Source organism: Oratosquilla oratoria, unplaced genomic scaffold (assembly GCF_046742065.1).
Source record: "Oratosquilla oratoria isolate Oo_2021 unplaced genomic scaffold, ASM4674206v1 SCAFFOLD337, whole genome shotgun sequence".
NCBI lineage: Eukaryota > Metazoa > Arthropoda > Malacostraca > Stomatopoda > Squillidae > Oratosquilla > Oratosquilla oratoria.
Genome location: NW_027467687.1, coordinates 10,372 through 30,990, shown reverse-complemented (window position 1 = coordinate 30,990; position 20,619 = coordinate 10,372). Strand labels below are relative to the sequence as shown.

Sequence of the window (20,619 nt, the reverse complement as noted above, 5' to 3'; positions counted from 1 at the left end):
TGTTTTGGAAAGAAATTAAGAGAGGAAGAGGAGGTGAATCAAGTAGAGAAGAAAAGGTAAAAGGTGCAGATGGAGAGATGATAATGGAGGAGAAGGCAGTAAGGGGAAGATGGGCAGAATATTTTAGGGAGTTGCTTAATGTGAAGGAGGACAGGGAGGGAAAGATAGCTGCAGTGGGAAATGCTAAGAAATTAATCTTGAGTAAAAACATATTAAGTGTGTGATACACAATCTTCCAAATTGTTTAGGGTTTTGTATTTTATTCTCTTCCAAGTGTTTGATCCATTTGTTCCTAATAACCTTTCCACATATTTTTGATACTGTGCTTGTAATGGATACCGGTCTGAAGTTAATAGGATTTTCTTTGTTTCCTCCTTTATATATTGGTACAATGTTTGCATTTTCCAATCTTGTAGTACCTTTCCTTCTTTGAGTGAGAAATCTATTATCTTGTATAATTTGTCCGTTAGTTTAGCTGTACACTCTTTCAATATCCAATTTGCAATTCCATCCGGTCCATGTGATTTCCTAACATCTAGGTTTTATATTTTGTCTCATTTCTTTCTGCGTGACTTTTAATTTATTTACAGGTAAACGTCGACTTACGATGGCCGCGACTTACGATTGTTCGACTTTACGATGACGACGACGACGACGACGATATGATAATTTAACCCCTTCCATACGGTGCCGCACACGTAGGCGTCATGAGGAGCAAGTGGATTCGCAACGCTGCCATATCGGCGTCTTGATTATATTTATTGTAGTCGCCCCTGTGTTTTTACATTCTCTCAAATGTGCCCTGAATCCCATTCTCTGTGGTTTTCAAAATTCGCGGGTGAAAGAGAGAACGATCGATATAAGCGGTGACTATATTTTATGATGCGAGTATTATTACGTCACGTCGTACGGCTGGCATTGGCTGCTGCCCACGAGATTTAAGTTCCGTACTGAAAATACATATTATAGTGTTTGAATATGGTAAAAAGGATAAAAATAATTAAATAAACTACTGTACATGTTTAATAGGCTATATTCAGTATCTCTGGTGGTTAATATACAGGTAAGCTAGGTACAGTGACCACGGAACAGAGTGATACACAAATTGGGGATCGACTTACGATGAAATCGTCTTACGATGGCTCTATCGAAACCTAATGCCATCGTAAGTCGACGTTTACCTGTATTTCATTTTGGGGATGTTTCTCGTTGTCCATCTTCCCAAATTTGTGAGCTTTCAGTTGTAAAAACAGACCTGAAATGTCTGATCATAACTTAAGCCATTTCTATGTCATCTATATATTCTTTATCTCTTTCACGCAGTTTCACTATTTTGTGTTTGTCTTTTAATTTATCATTTACATATCTGTAAAGGAGTTTTCAACAAAATGAAATACAATTTATACATATACAAAATTTTTACAAAATTACTTGTTGAAAAGGGAGAACATGAAGCAAAGCTTATGGGGAATTGCTCTTCCTTTACGGAAAGAATTATTTCTATTTTATATATTTATTTCTGTTACATGTTAGTATGATATATATATATATATATATATATATATATATATTTTTTTTTTTTTTTTTTTTTTTTTTTTTTTTGCAGAAACCACCGGGAAATTGAAAAAACAGATACCGAACGTTTTCGTCTATTTAGACATTTTCAAAGGTACAAAAAAGCAATACAGAAAGAAACAATAAATACATAAGAAGACAAGGATACTCGGAGAGGTCCCATGTTACATTTTATCACACACAATTTTGTCAATAATAAAATTGTCCAATTTAAATAAACCCAAACTCAAGTTCTATCTGTTTTTTCAATTTCCCGGTGGTTTCTGCAAAAAAAATATTTTATCACGTGTGTTTTGTGATTTCTTTGCATATATATATATATGTATATATATATATATATGTATATATATATATATATGTATATATATATTTGCAATGAGATGTGACACGATGCCTGCTAACTCCGACCTCACGTAGGAATCGGGGTCACGTGTGAGCATCGCATCTTCTGGGGGTCAGGTGAGAGGTCAAGTCGATTGTTGACATGACGATAATTGCTTACTGTGCGGATGCGGGTCACTGTCACCTGCAGGAACAAGAAAAAAAGAGTGGCAGACTTGGTTGATCCTTGCATTTGTCTATTATATCTTTCTCGTAGTTTTTTTTTTTTTTTCCTGCGTATATTCACATATTCGTTCCTAAGTTTTATATGTGTTTATTACACATGTACGAGCTGTCTATTAGTTTTACATGAACTAGTGTATTAGTACTATTGTACCAGTAAACTTATACTAATATACCAGTGCTAGTGTAACAATACTAGTGTACTTGTACTAATATACTAGTACTAATGTAGTAGTACTAGTACTAGCATTAGTAACTGTTACTAGTGTATTAGTGCTAGTGTACTAGTATTAGTGAACTACTACGAGTGTACTAGGGTATTAGTACTAGTGTTCTCGTGTATTAATACTGGTGTACTAATTTTCTTGTATACTTGTATTAGTTAAACATTATAATTTACCAGTGTACTAGAACTAGTATATTAGTGTACTAATATAGTAGTGCTAGTGCACATGTACTAGTGTTTTAGTACATCATACATATACCATGGCTTTTTCCCCCTTACAAGGGAGGTAGCCAAAAAGGGAAAGGCATTAAATCATTCCCACCCATTTCATCCCTGAATACACTCCACACCCCTCCCACCATCCCTCTTATCTGAGCACCTCCTGGATGACGGGTCATCCCTGCACCTTGCCCACTGCCCTAGGTCAGAAGCAGTGTCGCAAGACACAGCACATCCACAGCAAGGCCGCTTCATTAAATCGGCGACCCCCCCCTCTCCGTTCCCCCTTGCATAAAAGGAGAGGATGGGGAGAAATCCCTTCGAGCTGCGTCAACTTTTGCTCACACATACTACCTCACCCCCCACCCCACCCATTCCACCTCATGCAATCACAACATCATCCATATACAACCATTCTCCATTCACCCCTGTCTTCTGTCCTCTCCCGTCCTTCCTCAACAGACATTCCCCTCTTCCCCAAAGCCCCCTTCACCCCATCCATCCACCTCATCCTAGGACGTCCCCTCATGTTCACTCCCTCCACATCTGCCTTCCATACCTCTTTTACTAGTCTTTCTTCACTCATTCTTTCCATGTGTCCAAACCATCCTAATATTCTTTCATCAACCCTATCTCCCAGCTCCTTTTCCACCCCTGTTCTCCTCCTCATCTCCTGATTTCTCACTCTATCTAGCCTAGTAACCCCCACCATACTTCTCAGACACCTCATCTCAAACACCTTCAAACTCCTTCTCTCTTCTTCTCTTATGTTCCATGTTTCTGCCCCATACAGTGCTGTTGGCACAATGACTCCTTCATACAGTCTCCTCTTCGCATCCATTCCCAAATGTCTATTCCTCATTACACTCTTTAATCCACCAAGGCATTTACTTACTTCTCTCAATCTACATTCTACCTCCACCTTCACTCCACCTTTTCCTGCCATATTTGCACCCAAGTATCTAAAAATATCCACTTCCTCCAGTCGCTCTCCCTTAATGCTCACTTCCAGTCTAATGCCACTTTCACCCCTTGTACATCTCATCACCTTACTTTACCCACATTTATCTTTAGCTTTCTTCTATCACATACTCTCCCAAACTCTGCCACCAACTTCCTCAATCCCTCCTCCGATCCTGCCACAAGCGCAGTGTCATCCGCAAACAACAGCTGGCTCACCTCCCACTTTTCTCCATTTTCTTTAACCATCTCCAATCCCTTTCCCACTACCCTTGCATTCACCTCTCGCACCACCCCATACATGTATAAGTTGAACAGCCAGGGCGACAAAAACGAGCAAGGCTGTCCCCAAAGTCCGTGTGACGGATGAAGAGATTGCTGCCATTGGTCGCATTAACATTCAGTACTTCAAAATTCCTCCAGCATTAGAACCTATCATCTACAATCCACTGGTTCACACGACAGAAGAGGATCCAACATCAGAGTTAGATATACTGTGGAAGACATCCTTACTTCTCCACTCTCCAAGGCCATCATGGTTTGGTATGATGCAGTTCCTGCATCGAGGTCAACACCCAGGAAAAGCTTCTGTGACAGTCCTTCCAATGATTGACCTTGATCCCAGTCAAGCTTCATGTATCTACTCTACAATGAAGTTTGTGTCTACCCAGGCTCAACTATACGACGTTCCTCCAGTCCTCACATTCGACCAACCCTTGTACTGGAAAGCTTTAACGATTATAATATAGGTCTCAATCAAATGACAGTGATCTCAAGCGCATAGTCCTCAGGCTTGGGGGATTTCACATGCAGATGAGCTTTACTGGGAGCATAGGTCACTTAATGGCAGGCTCGGGACTGCAGGAGTCGCTCGAAGTGGTATATGCTGGAAACACAGTGCCCCACATGATGACAGGCAAAGCTGTTTCCAGAGCAGTGCGGGGACATACGCTGGTAGATGCTGCACTGAACACCATTTTGGTTGCTGATGCCTACAATGTGCCTGTGCCAACCAAAGACACAGTTCAGGAACCACAAGTGGCAACTGCTGATACTGAGACAGATAATGTAGAACCACAAGATATTCCTTCAGATACAGTGACGACTGACATAACTACAGCAAGTGAAGTGTATGACAGAGCAATGTCCTCTTCCCTCTCAGTGGAAGAAGTTTGTTCTGCAAAAGTGTTGCAAAGAATCCAGACTGAACTTGACAACAAAAAGGATATGATGACTATGCCAACAGCAAAACTCTGGTTGCAGTATCTCAACATGGTGGACATCTTGCGGAAATTTATTAAAGCTGAAAGAACAGGGAACTGGAGCTTACACCTCCAATGTGTGCACGATATGCTTCCCTACCTTGGCGCTTCTGGACACCGACAGTATACAAAGTCTGCATATGTATACCTGCAAATGATGACAAAACTACCAAATACGCATCCGGATGTGTATAAGAAGTTCCAAGAGGGATACCACGTTGTGCGGCGCAGTGATAGATACTGGGCAGGGCTCTCCACAGATCTGATCATCGAACAGGTTTTGATGAGAAGTATAAAGACGCATGGGGGGCCTAACTCGAGGAAAAGGGATGACAAAGACTCAGCGCTTACTGTGGGTCCTATCCATGCCAGCATGCGCAAACATCAACGATGCAATGCAGAAGTTCAGCGGGGTCTCCTACGAAACCAGCGACCACCACAAAGATATTTCGAAGGCTGGACAGGCCAGAGATATCAAGGACACCCTCGATCTTATCAGCTATCTGAAGGAAAGAGATCCATTCAAGGAGAATACCTCACTTCACAACATTGCTAATGGCATGGCCGCTCAGGACGGAGTCAATGTTGACCAAGCAAAAGAAATTGGAGACAAGATTCTTGTGAGCATGGCAGGGAAATCTGTGGAAGAATTCACCTTCCAAAAAGCCGATGAAGCAATGACACTTGCATCCAGATCAACTGTCAAAGTCAGAGGGGAATCTGTAGTAGTGGATCCACAATTGGTGTTCCAGCGACTGGTAATTGTAGGTGAACGTTACGAAGACTTGTCAACGTTATTTAAGTTCGAACTCTGTAGCCACCCTCCTGCCTTATTTGACTCGTCATCCCTTCCCTTGCAGGCCAATAAGGCAGTCCTTGCTGATGTTCTGTGGAAGTCTATAGATGAACAACGTGAGCCGAGTGGAGACCAAGTCCAATATGTCCTTGATGGCGGCGCGCTACTCCATCGGATTCCCTGGCCAAGAGGTTCCACATATGATAGTGTGTGTCAGATTTATGTCAGATATGTGACACAGAAATATGGAGCTGCTGTCATTGTTTTTGATGGCTACAGAGATGAACCCACAACTAAAGATGCCACACAACAAAGAAGAACAGGAACCTGCTCTAGTTTGACCGTAAACTTTGGTGGTGATATGATCATCCAATCCAAGAAGGAGGACTTCCTGAACAACAAGACAAACAAACAGCGCTTCATACATTTTCTCAGCGACAAACTAGAAAGGGCTGGATGCAGCACAGAACACGCAAAGCATGATGCTGATGTCCTCATTGTTCAAACAGCCCTTGCCCTTGCCAGAACAAGAGATACGGTTCTCATTGGTGACGACACAGATTTGTTGGTCCTACTGTTGTATCACGCTGATATGACCGCAAACGAACTGTTTCTGGTATCAGAGTCAAAGCAAGCCACCAAATCGAGAAGGGTATGGTGCATAAAGCAGTCGAAAGAGTTGCTGGGTCCTCAGATTTGTGACCATCTGCTCTTTGTCCATGCTGTTCTTGGCTGCGATACCACTAGTCGCCCGTTTGGATTGGGAAAAGGTTTGGCAGTGAAGAAGGTGAAGACTGATTCCCTGTTTCGTGAGCAATTAGAGATGTTCCACAAATCAGAGCAAATACCGGAGGACATAACTGCTGCAGGAGAGAAAGCTCTGGTATCACTGTACGGTGGTACCAGAGAGGAAGGACTGGACAGCTTAAGATACAAGCGGTTCTGTGACAAGATTTCCAAGAGCACATCTTCCGTGGAACCACAAACTCTACCCCCAACATCAGCAGCTGCAAGATTCCATAGCCTCCGTGTCTATTACCAGGTAATGGAGTAGAAAGGAACATGTGTCAACATGAAGCCACAAGATTGGGGATGGCACATTGTGGACAGAAGGTACATGCCTATACAGACAGATCAGCCCGCAGCACCACCGGAGATACTGGATGTCATCTGTTGTAGCTGCAAGAAAAACTGCAAAACAAGGAGGTGCACATGCCAAATATATGGTCTCCATTGCACTGCCGTGTGTAGAGAATGTCGTGGTACAAGTTGTTCTAACTCACAGGTGCCACATTGATCAGATAATGTAGACGACGACGCTTAAGCCGGATACCGCAAAGTGGCACAACTGGAATTGACACTCTTGAAATTAATGTTGATGATCTGTTGTTGAAACATAGGCTTACTGTTGTTCATGAGTATGATAATAAACTTATCTCTGGCTACAATCATGTTTTCCTACATTTCAGTAGGCCCTAGGTTAAAAAATGCACCGAAAATATAAAATGTTGAGCAAATACATTTTAAAAATAGACATTCTTTCCAGCATATTGGATTTTTGGCTATAAATTCTTTATCCAATAAAAATGTAACCTATTCCACGTGAATTCTTGTGATAAAAAACCCCATTTTAGCACTTTAAATGACTCAATTATTACATCTAAATGAGGAGATATGGCAAATAATCGAAAATTGGTGGCCATCTTGGATTTATGCAAATTAGACATATTTCCTCAACATGGATTTCTTAGGACTTTTAGTGTGATGTTCTAGACACCTCATGGGCATGCCCTGTGGTGAAAACAATTCTCTTGCAATTTGTTCCAAGTTGGGCCCTAAAATGTGCTATATTGCCTGGACTACATCATTATTATTATTATTATTATTGGTATTATTATTATTACTGTTACTTGACGCAGCCCGAAGGGATTTCTCCCCGTCCTCTCCTTTATATGGGGGGACGGAGAGGGGGGTCACCGATTTAATGAAGCAGCCTTGCTGTGGATGTGCTGTGTCCTGCGACACTGCTTCTGACCCAGGGCAGTGGACAGGGTGCAGGGATGACCCGTCATTTAGGAGGTGCTAAGATGGGAGGGAGGGTGGAGGGGTGTGGAGTGTTTTCGGGGATGAAATGGGTGGGAATGTTTTTGTGCCTTGTCCTTTTTGGCTACCCCCCTGGTAAGGGGGAAAAAAGCCTTGGTATATGTATGTATGTATTATTACTATTACTATAATAATTGTTGTTGTCGTTATCATCATCATTATTTGTTTTATTTATCTTTTTTGCAGCCCAAAGCTGGGGTGTCGTTCAGTTGGGGATGTGGCGTCATGGGCGACTGTGCACCACGCAACCCTGGGAAGTCATCTTTTCTGTCATCACCTTGACTGTCACAATACTCTCTGTCTGACGGTTACAAAGACGAGAAGCCGCCAGCCACATCTCAGGTAAGCGAGCACTTAATGTATTATCACGCTGGGATTCACTAACGCCGACCGTTGAAAGTTCGTCTGAGTAAAAACGACTTTGGTTACAATATATATATACACACACATATATATATATATATATATATATATATATATATGATATATATAATATAAGGGCTGCGTCAAAATTTACTCACACATACTACCCCACCCCCCCCGCCCATTCCTCCTCATGCAGTCACAACATCATCCTTATATGCAAAGGGGGACGGAGAGGGGGGGTCGCCGATTAAATGAAGCGGCCTTGCTGTGGATGTACTGTGTCTTGCGACACTGCTTCTGACCCAGGGCGGTGGGCAGGGTGCAGGGATGACCCGTCATCTAGGAGGTGCTCAGATGAGAGGAAGGGTGGGAGGGGTGTGGAGTGTATTTAGGGATGAAATGGGTGGGAGTGTTTTTATGCCTTTCCCTTTTTGGCTACCTCCCTTGGAAGGGGGAAAAAGCCTTGGTATATGTATGTATGTATATATATATATATATATATATATATATATATATATATATATATATATATTTGAAACCTCCAAATATCAAATTAACTTCGTTATAAATGGCAAAACTGAATGATGTAATTAAGATTGTAAAGCTATACGCATGTTAGACATGTTGATGAAATGATTTCTGTAATTAGCGAAGTCTTGTTCTAGTTACTCAAATGGAGGTAGAATCATCCCAGATGTCGCAGGAGAAATAGCCCAGTGGTGTGATAACATCTGAAGGAGAAGGCAGGAAGTTTCTGCAGTCCATAACTCTTGCCTCCATTCTTTACAGAATTCATAAACAGCTCAGATGATAGAGACAGAAACAAGTATTAGCTAAATAAAAATTCTGCCAAAATCTGATGCCAATGCGATCTTGCCATGACTTTCATTATTGATTATTGTTTTCCTTTTCAAAGATTTTCATCAATACTTTCTAAATACTTTAATGTTTTCTTTAATTATTTCTTTCATTGACGATGTAGGGATTGTATTGAAGAATAACACAGTATATAAAAGACCTCAAAAGGAGTTTGATATTTTATTGCACAATATGACGACAATGAGTAGTGTGAACGTAACATTTCGCAATATCTTGTCGAAATGTCTCGCAAGATCTTGTCGAAATGTCTCGCAAGATCTTGTCGAAATGTCTCGCAAGAAGGGTGTCCGAGTGATGATATCTGAAACACTTCACTCAACTGACGACATTGTGCAATAAAATGGAACCATGAAGGGGTAGACAAATATTAGCACAATAAAACCATGTCGATATATTGAGTCAATCGTGTAGGTATGCTTTAGCATGCTGTCCTGACTTACCAGTTGTGTCGTCGATGTTGTGCCCAGTAACAAACAACTAAGTTGTAGAACATTTCTTTTGTTTATTTTCTGTGCAACACTAAATTAGTTTTATATATATATATATATATATATATATATCTTTATTCAACCACAAACAACTTTTAATTCCATGCCATCGCAATCGAGACTGAAGAATTGCTCGATGGAGACATTTTGTTGGAAATTGAAACATGGACGAGCTGAGGATTCGAACCCAGCTAACCCGTAACAAAGTTACAGTGACTTAAACCAATGCGCTATCAAGAATAAAGATATCAATTGATTGCTGGGAACCATTCAGTGTAGATGTATATATATATATATAATTTGCATGAGAAATCACATAAACTCGTGATTCTAAATATGTACCCTGAATAGACGAAAGCGCTTGGTCATCAGTTTTTCTTTTTCCTTGGTGGTTTTTCCGCATATATATATAAGCCTTACTCATTGGTTTGCATCATGTCAACTGCAATAATTATTGTCGAGTGGTAGTGGAACTGGAAATGAGATCACAAGAATATGCATCATTCTTATATTTTATTTGTTTGCCGAAATGATTTACGTTGATTCATTATTATTATTATTTATTATTATTATTATTATTATTTGGGAACTGCATGCACGGGATATTGACAAAATATCGACAGCTAAGAAATGGACTTTCATCAAATTTTCTTTATTTTTTTTTGTTTTTTTACAGCCCATTTGAATCTCAAGTTCACGCGTAACCACTGACAAAAATAAATAAGATAAATTATAATTGCCATGGGATTTGTCTTTATAACCTAAATCATGTGGAGTAGCATTGCATCAAAATGTATTTCTTTATCACAGGAATATCAAGGGGTCGACGTCGTCCTTATGACAGTAGTCCGTTGCGGAGCTCTACTCTGCACTTACCATCAATTCCGTACCCTTCACAGAATCGGCTCAAAGTATATATTAGGTAAGTATAGGAAACAATAACACTATTACTTGAAAGGTTTTCCTCCAACATCTAGAACTTTTTCTACGGTAAAATAACTTTGGTAAACTATTTTGTTTTCTCAAAAATTGACAGAATGGCATTTGACTGATTTTTTCTGGAATCTGCCTAAGGTTAGGATTTGTCATATGGATATGAAGTTAATTTTTCAAAACTTTAATCATTGAGTGATCTTGATTAAATAAAATTAAATTCAGTTCTTCACCACGTAAGATACTTATTTAAAGAGAATAAGAGATATTGTGTAAATAGTACTACTGTTATTACTGTTGTTGAATTGTCGTTTGAAAACGTTCGTTTAAAGTCGTGTCTACAAAGTCAAAGATTCTCTATCAATATCCTTTGATTTAAACTTAGTACATTTCCCACAGATAAAATACATTGTGAATTGCAACTTTAAAAAGAAAAATTGGGAAAACAATTTGATGCCAACGATTCCGTAAAGAAGGGTAACATAGTAATGGTTTCTCGAAATATCGAGAACAGTTTGGGCTTTGGGAAATGTAGAGTTTGCAGGTCTGATCCAAACTTTCAATCGGGCATTCAACATATTCATTTGATATTCATGTTTTTGTATATTTCATGGTAAGTGATTGTAATTAACAGGAAAAAGATACATACATACATATACCAAAGGCTTTCTCCCCCTTACACAGGGGGTAGCCAAAAAGAAAAAGGCATAGAAACCACTCCCACCCATTCCATCCCCTACATACTCCACCCCTCCACCCTCCTCTCCCCCTCTTATCTTGGCACCTCCTGGATGACGAGTCGTCCACTGCCCTCCCTGGGTCAGAAGCAGTGTCGCAAGACACAACACATCCAGAGCAAGGCTTGGTAAACGTTAAAAATCATAACAGCATAACTGAAAGCAAGTTTATGAGGAATGATGGAAAGGGTCATGACGTAATTATGCTGCAGCACTCCAAGTAAGTCACCTCTGGCTGTTACAGGGCCCTGCTGCTGCTGCTGCTGCTGTGGAAGCACAGCTTCTTGCTGCATCCCCAATTAATACTTTACAATAGAAACTTGATGTGAAACACGTCTATTTGAAAAACAACATACACATGTATAATAATACCAAGGGCTATTTCCCCCTTATGAGGGATGTATCCAAAGTCAAAGTCATAAATCCACTCCCGCCCATTTCATCCCCACATCCACTCCACTTCCAATCACCACCCCTCCTCCCTCCCTCTCTCTTTTCTTGGCTCCTCCTGGATGACGGGTCATCCCTGCATCTCGCCCACTACCCTGGGTCGGAAGCAGTGCAGCAAGACACAGCACATCCACAACAAAGCCACTTCATTTATTTGTTGACCCTCCCTCCCTCCCTCCCTCCTTCTCCATCCCGTCATGCAGAAAAAGAGAAGACATGGAGAAATCCCTTCGGGCTGCATCAAAATGTCATTCATACGTACGTACTCCCAATCCCCCACCCACTCCCTTTCATTCATCACAGCATCATCCATACACAACCATTCTCCACTCACCCCTATCTTCTGTCTTCTCCCTTCCTTCCTTCCTTCCTCAACAGACATTCCCCTCTTCCCCAAAGCCCCTTTCACCCCATCCATCCATCTCATCCTAGGTCGCCCCCTTATGTTCACTCCATCCACCTCTACCTTCCACACTTCTTTTACTAATCTTTCTTCACTCGTTCTTTCCTTGTGTCCAAACCATCTCGATGATACTCTTTCCTCAACCCTTTCATCTCCCAACTCCTTCTCCACCTTGCTCTCCTCCTCACCTCCTTGTTTCTCACCCTATCCAGCCTAGTAACCCCTACCATACTCCTCAGGCATTTCATCTCAAACACATTTAAAGTCCTCTCTTATGTTCCATCTTTCTGCCCCTTACAGTACTGTCGGCACAATCACTTTTTCACACTACAATCTCCTCTTGGCATCCATTGCCAGATGTCCATTTCTTGTTACACTTTTTAATCCCCCAAAGCATTTCCTTGCTTCCCTTAATCTACACTCCACCTCCACTCCTCTCTTTCCTACCATATCCCCCCCCCCAAGTGTCTAAAGCTATCCACCCCCTCCAGCCTCTCTTCCTTAATACTTGGAAAAACAAAGTAATGCAATTAAAAAAAAAAAAAGGGGGGGGGGGCAAAAATTTCTTGATGGGCTGCATAAGAACCTTTGACACGCAGGCATGGGACCCACAGGCCATAGTTTGCCCTCCCTCCCTCCCCTGCAGCATGGCAAGGAACAAGGATAAGGTGCTGAGATGGGAGGGGCAGGGCATTAAATGGGTTTTGATGTAATTATATTAATGGATTTTAGTCTTGACTCAGCTACTTCTTTATAATGGATAAAGGACTTTTGTTATTTGTATGTAATCGCATAACTTCCCTTTGACAAAAGCAGATTTATTGTCTTTGATACTCCAAAATGATCCTCTTTTTTTATTTCAGGTGCAAATCAGGAGTCCTGGAGAAAATGCTGCACAATTTGCCAAGATAGTTGCTGCTACACTTTTGGCCCGAGAACTGTCTCTGATGGCAGCGCTGGCAGCAGGGCACCTCGTCAAGAGTCATCTCATTCACAACCGTGCTGCCAAAGCCGCCGCCTCAGTTCCTGCTCCTGCTCCTCCTAGTGCCACAGTCATCACGCACCTCCCAACCACCCCCGCCACGCTACCCACGCCAACCACCACAGTCACATCAGCATTGCCTACGACGACCACGTCTACACTTACCTAGAAGGTGACCATCATGTCCAGCACAGACGCACCATCCACCACAGGCACACTTCCTCTCATTGCCCATCACAGTGACAGACCACCCTACATCGGGTACCACCGCAAGTCCGCTTCCCGCTACCCCGTCCCCACCCCCTGCAGCAGCAGCAACACCGACTCTCCTATCTGTGGTATCGGCCGCAGCTGTGTCCCCAGGGACGACCACCACATCCTGCACGGATACAAACATTCCTCTGGACACAAGTTCTCCCACGAGTGTTGTTACGCCCCTGGAGGACGCGTCACCGGGAACTGGAACTCCCGTCGCAGTGTCTTGTTGCAAGAGAGAAGGGGGGTCCCTGGCAGGTCAACCAAAGAGAACCTTCAGAACCTGAAAGCAGGCAGGCTTCAGTGTCGTTCGCCCAGCACCGTATCCTCCTCCTCCTCCTACCCTTCTGCGGCAACCGCGGTCACTCCCGACGTTTGCGCAACCAACCTCTGCACGTGAACCAAAGTAAGCCCAGGAGCAGCAGCAGCGTTAGATTGCTGTCGTGACTGTAGAGTCGTCAGCACAATAATCCTGTGACATCCATTTCTCAGCACATGCTAACAACATGTGCATTCCTTACTCTTGGAACTTTTAACCGAACATTGGATTGCTTGGCAAATTCGTGTTTGGATCAGTGTGTATGACACAAATTTATACCCCTGTAAATTGAGTTACGGTCACAAATGTCTGACTGTATATTACAAGAGTTTATGTATATATTGGCACTGTGTATGTGTATATATATGATCAGTAAGTTGGATAAGTTGATTATCCAGTGCAACAGATAAGAGTAATGTACAGGAATTGCGTGAGAATGTGTGAGAGATAGTGCTGTTTTGCTGTAGGCGTAGCTAATGTGCCGTGAGGATTTGATGTCTTCCCAGTAAATGCAAAGCAGACAAGAGTAGGACATAGACCAACAAGTAACGAGTCATATGGCAATGGGATTTAATGAACCAGACCCTTGGTCCAACTCACCAGTGGCGGCAGGGTTCGAACCTCCGTCACGCCGACCTCTGCTGCAAGTAGTGACTTTGTAACCCACTCGTCCAGATGAGGATCCATCTGACATCAGACTCATCCTCAACTAACAAGAGGACGATTTAGAATCTGAATTGATAAAAAGAAAAAAATGACTTGAAAAAGTGAAGCGAGTCGGCACACGTACGAAAAAGGATGCCGCCACAGGTGATTAAATTCAAGCAGACAACAACAGACAAGGATCACTTTCATTTTTTGTTCCTTCAGTTTTTACTGGACTTGTGGCAGATTACAGCATGTGTACGTTGAGCAATCGTGCCTCGTATGCTCAAAGTACCTTCCAGGTCCTTGCACAGTTTGCCATAAACATGCTCCTCGACAATAAGATAAGGCAGCTGAATCCACTTAACCAAATAAAGTGGAAACCACTTGTTTTGTTATCAGCGTGGAGAAGCCATGTTGAAATAATTAACCCCTGTCATGCCTACGGTATTTAGAAGATATTTGTTCCAGATTCTTCCTTCTTCATCTCTTTCTTCTTTAATTAAGGTTGGCCTTCGGCAGGCATGAAAAGGGTTTTGACGGGTCGTCGTGGGCCAGCCAGCTTTGAACAAGCTCAGCACCTTGGCGTCATAAATTCTGTGCAAAATACGTTAGCGAAGGGTTTAAACGTAATGTGGTCTCACAGTGCTACGCGTCGTGGAGCACATCATTAGAAAACTAGATTGACGACTAACGGCAGCACTCGTGAATTCGAACCATTTTCCCGTTGAAAAGGCACAAGGTGCTGTGCTTGTTACGCAGAAAGCTAGTTTTGGTCACGACTTACGATGCACAGCATGCATAGGTGCTGGTCCGCCGAAAGTAAATAATTCAAGCGACTTCACACTGTGTCTGTCTTGGTACCGATCGTGCTCAGGACTTTAGCTCGTCGTGTTTTCATGGAGATTGTATAAAATGTAGTGCATTAATTCCAGCACGAGTCACAAGTTTGCTCATCGTCAATTTGATTTTGATTTGGTTTAACGTCATCACAAAACCCTCGCATCAGGAGGCTAGGGCTTGGTAGTGTAGAAATTAATGAACCATGTACTTGGTGTGCTGTGATGCATGAGGAGGTGGGGGGGATGGGGGGTGAGGGAGCATGTGTGAGAAATAAAATGACACAGCCCAAAGGGATTTCTCCCCATCTTCTCCTTTTCTGCATGAGGGGGATGGGGAGGGGAGGGGGTTGCCGAATTAACGAAGCGCTCTTGCTGTGTCTTGCGACACTGCCTCTGACCCATGGCAGTGGACAAGATGCAGGGATGACCCGTCATCATGCAGGAGGTGCCAAGATGTGAGAGAGGGAGGGCAGAGGGTGGAGTGTGTAGGGGATGGAATGGGTGGGAGTGGTTTCTATGCCTTTTTCTTTTTGGCTACCTCCCATGTTAGGGAAAAAAAAAGCCTTTGGAATATGTATGTACGTGCTTGATCCTACTCACTGGTGGCAGGGCTCGAAGCACCGTCCCGGCGATCGGCGCCTCGTGTAGCAAGACCCTAATTAACCCGCTCAGCCAGCCAGCCAGGCAGCCAGCGTCCTACTTATTGTATGTATGGTATTTCAAACCACTTGAGGAGGAGAGGGGTGATTCGCCTTTGTATCTGAAAGTTCAGTACATCTGAAAGTATTTCTTGGAAGATGCTTGCTGGCCAAGTGTATTAGAGCATCGCAAATATATAATCAACGACGTTGCTATATGAAGGATATCTTTCTACAATGGTTTTTTTTTTTCATCCATTCAGAAGTCACGATATTTCTTTCTTTGTGGTTGAGATGAAGTACCAGCCAAGTATTGATTGACTTTGACTTCATTATAGTTTTGTTCTTTCATCAGGTAGTCAAAAAAATTCCAAATATTAGGGTGGTGTCCAGCAACCTGTGTCTCAAATGTCCTATGCCATAGTTTTAAAAAGTACTAATTTGTCATTTTTGATAGTTCTGGCATTACAGAATTTGACTATTCTTAATAAATACGAAAAGAAATTCTACCTTGTTTTTGTAGTGTCCTAAATAAAGGCTATGGCAGTAACTATTTCATTATCAAAGGTAAAGTGTACTAAATCAAGGAACAAAACTATAATGAAGTCAAAGTCGATCAATACTTGCCTGGCACTTCATTTCAACCACAAAAGAATAACGTGACTTTTCTGAACGGATAAAAAAAAAAAACATTTAGAAAGATATCCATATAACAACGTCGTTGATTATTTGCGGGCAATAGCCCAACCTAGCTTGTTAATTTTAAGTAAACCAATTTATAGTTCTAAGTTTAATTTAAACTAATTTGTCATTTTCAATAGTTCTGCCATAATGAATTTTAACTATTCTTGATAAATACTACGAAAAGAAATTCTTCATCCTAAATAAAGGTTATGAAAGTAATTATTTCATTATCAAAGGTAAAAGTATGCTAAATGAAGGGTGAAAACACAATCTAGTTATATATTTCAAATTAGAATATTTTTATTTTTCCGATGAATTGTGTATATCAATGAATTGAGCGTGTCGATGAATTGTTGTCGGTGAAATCACCAGATCCCAAAATACATATTATTTTCATCATTTTATATTATCGTTAAGGGAATTTCCATTACAAATAATTTGATCTTTTAATAATTGTCGTCAAACTTGCGTAGCATCTAGGAGCAGACTTGCAAATCCAATATGGCTGACCTCCAGGAGGGTTACTATCAATCACACTGGGCTATTTTTCCTCCGACATCCTACCTCCAACCTCTATTTGAATATAGAAACCTAGATATCCCTAACTAAGAACAATTCAACAGTATGTCTAACATCCGTGTCTATGTTTACACTTATCTCTAAGTTCATCAATCTTTGCTAGATGTAACGGAAATATTATTTGAATATTTGAAAATTTTGGATTTTGTAACCGAAGTCGTTTTTGACTCGAACGAGCTCTCGACGGTCGTCGGCGCCCAGTGTGATAAGAACATAAGAACGAAGGAGATTGCAAGAGACCATGTGGCCTACATTAGGCAGTTCCATGTCTATTACCACCTGTCATCCCTAGTTGTCTAACCGTTTCTTAAAACAACTTTATCTAAGTTTGTCCAGTTTAAATCCATTACTGCGAGTCCTGACCTGTTGTCTTGATATGATGACCTTGCCTGTGTCGAATCCATGACAGAGTCCCATAAGGTCATAATCCCATTGGTAAAAATCCCACGCCAATTAACCTAGGCCTATATTCATTAATAAATAACCATACAAGAGGACCGAAAAATCTTCCCGCGCTCTGATGCCGACGTTATGACGTCACGTCGCATCAAAATCCATATTTTCTATATTTTTAAAACATCTTTCTCTCCACGTGTTTAAAAAAATCAGAATGCTTCGTTTAACACAATTGTCAAAATTCATCGTCTTTTCTATATTTCTAAACCGTTTCTCTACATGCGTTTAAAGATTTTCTCAGAATGTTTCGCTCAATTTTAACAAGAACACAATTGTCAAAATTCATCGTCTTTTCTTAAAACACTTTTCTCTACACGTCTTTCTCAGAATGTTTCGTTCAGTGTTACGTAAGGCTACGTGCTAACCTGAAAATTTCGTTCCCTGATACCATGACAACATCTTGATTTCCCTTGCATGTCGTCTTAAACTATTTCCCTTGCATGTCGTCTTAAACTAGGCTTAAAAACACCGTCGATATCCATCTTCACACTAGGCCAAAATACAGTCGATTTCGTCCTTCACACGGCAAATATACCGTCGATTCCCATCTTCACATTAGGCAAAACTGCCGTCGATTTCCATCTACACACTAGGCAAAAATGCCGTCGATTTCCTCCTTCACACTGGGCACAAATGCCGTCAATTTCCATCTACACAGTAGGCAAAAATACCGTCGATTTCCATGTTCGCACTAGGCAAAAATGCCGTCGATTTCCAACTTCACACTACGCCAAAATACCGTCGGTTACTATCTTCACACTAAGCAAAAATGCCGTCGATTTTCTCCACGGCAAAAATGCCGTCGATTTTCATCTTCACACTAGGCAAAAATACCGTCGATTTCCATCTACACACTAAGCAAAATTACCGTCGATTTTGATGTACACACTAGGCAAAAATGACGTCGATTCCATCTTCACATTAGGCAAAATGTCGATTTTTGTATTCCATGTCGATGTCTTTCTTCACATTTGGAAGAAAAATCGATTATTTTTTGTTTTATTCGTGATGACCGTACACAAGGACCGAAAAATCTTCCCGCGCTCTGACGTCACGTCGCATCAAAATCCATCATATTTTCTAATCTTTTTTTCTCAATGTTTCGTTCAACACAATTGTCAAAATTCATCGTCTCTTCTATATTTTTAAACTACATGTATTTAAGGATTTTCTCAGAATGTTTCGCTAAGTTTTTATAAGAACTTATTTGTTAATTCTTCTTAAAACATTTTTCTCTACACGGATTTTGGTTCGGTGTTATGTAACCGTCGATTTCCATCTTCACACCAGGACAAAATACCGTTGATTTCGTCCTTCACACAGGGCAAAAATACCGTCGATTCACATTAGGCAAAACTGCCGTCGATTTCCATCTACACACTAGGCAAAAATGCCGTCGATTTCCTCCACACGGCAAAAATACCGTCATTTACACATTAGGCAAAAATACCGTCGATTTCCATGTTCGCACTAGGCAAAAAATGCCGTCGATTTCCATCTTCACACTACACAAAAATACCGTCGATTACTATCTTCACACTAAGCAAAAATGCCGTCGATTTTCTCCTTAACACGGCAAAAATGCCGTCGATTTTCATCTTCACACTAGCCAAAAATACCGTCGATTTCCATCTACACACTAAGCAAAATTACCGTCGATTTTTATGTACACTAGGCAAAAATGACTTCGATTCCATCTACACACTAAGCAAAATTACCGTCGATTTTGATGTACACACTAGGCAAAAATGACGTCGATTTCCATCTTCACATTAGGCAAAATGCCGTCGATTTTTGTTTTCCAAGTCGATGTCTTCCTTCACATTTGGCAGAAAATCGTTTATTTGTTGTTCTATTCGCGATGACCATACACAAGGACCGAAAAATCTTCCCGCGCTCTGATGCCGACGTTATGACGTCACGTCGCATCAAAATCCATCATATTTTCTAATCTTTCTTTCTCAGAATGTTTCGTTCAACACAATTGTGAAAATTCATCGTCTCTTCTATATTTTTAAAACTACATGTATTTAAGGATTTTCTCAGAAGGTTTCGCTAAGTTTTGATAAGAACACATTTGTTAGAATTCCTCTTAAAACATTTTTCTCTACACGGCTTTCTCAGAATGTTTCGTTCAGTGTTACGTAAGGTCACGTGCTGACCTGAAAATTTCGCTCCCTGATACCATGACAACATCTTGATTTCCCTTTTGATGGCGTCTTAAACTAGGCTTAAAAACACCGTCGATTTCCATCTTCACACTAGGCCAAAATACCGTCGATTTCCATCTTCACACAAGGGAAAAATGCCATCGATCCCTATCTTCACACTAGGCAAAAATGTCGTCGATTTTCCCCTTAATACAGTGCAAAAAGCTGTCTTTATTTTCATCTTCACACTAGGCAAAAATGCCGTCGGTTTCCTCCACACTAGGCAAAAATACCGTCGATTTCCATGTACACACTAGGCAAAATGCCGTCGATTTTGGTTTTCTATGTCTATGTCTTCCAATTTTTTTTTTCTATTCGCGTCTTATATATACAAAAAAAAAAAAAAAAAAAATCCCACACTGAGTTCCTTCAACTGGACAGAACACCGTAGTAATTTCCTCACATCGACTTCCTTCACACATGACAAAAATACAGTCAATATCTTCCCCCCAAAACCCGTAAAGGTGTTTTTGTCCCTTGAGAATAATAATAATATTATTATTACAGGTTGACATTCAAAAATCCGGCAACCTCGGGACCTGAGGATTGCCGGATTTTTGAAGTTTATAATTTTGTATGGTGTACCCCGTATATATTTAAAGAAAATTACCACCTGTATGTAGAGTCCTTTAATGGGAAAAATAAACACTAAGTGAAAAGCAAGTGAATTTATATTATTCACGAACTAAATAAAATACAACAAAGGTATTTATGTAAAATTTCAATTCAATGTTAATAAAACATATAAAACTGATCCTCCGAAGAATTTTAATTTAACTAAATGAAATACTCCGTACTGTACTTCTTAGGAAAGAAGCTAAATACCAGATGGGGTTTTTACACATCATCTGAATTCAATTTTAATTCAACTAAATAAAACTGATCCTCCTAAGAATTTTAATTAAACTAAATAAACTACTCTGTACTGTACCCACCCTGTACTTTTTGAAAAAAAGAAGCTAAAGAGGAGCAGCAGGTGGTCTGTCAGGATCATCTTCATCATCACTGACCGTCATAAAAATGACATCATCGGCAACAGGAACAGCTT

General features: G+C 40.9%; 1 protein-coding gene across 17 annotated transcripts in view; it reads left to right on the top strand.

The window, feature by feature from the left end:
• Positions 1–20,305, top strand: part of LOC143023100 (uncharacterized) — a 46,112-nt gene extending 25,807 nt beyond the window's left edge. For 4 of the 17 annotated variants that reach the window (XM_076181592.1, XM_076181586.1, XM_076181589.1 and 1 more), the window contains 3 exons: positions 7,892–8,047; positions 10,249–10,360; positions 12,825–20,304. The gene's annotated coding sequence lies outside the window, so the exon portion shown is untranslated. The other 13 variants (XM_076181577.1, XM_076181578.1, XM_076181580.1 and 10 more) reach the window with 8 other exon arrangements.
• Positions 20,306–20,619: the final 314 nt, after the last annotated feature.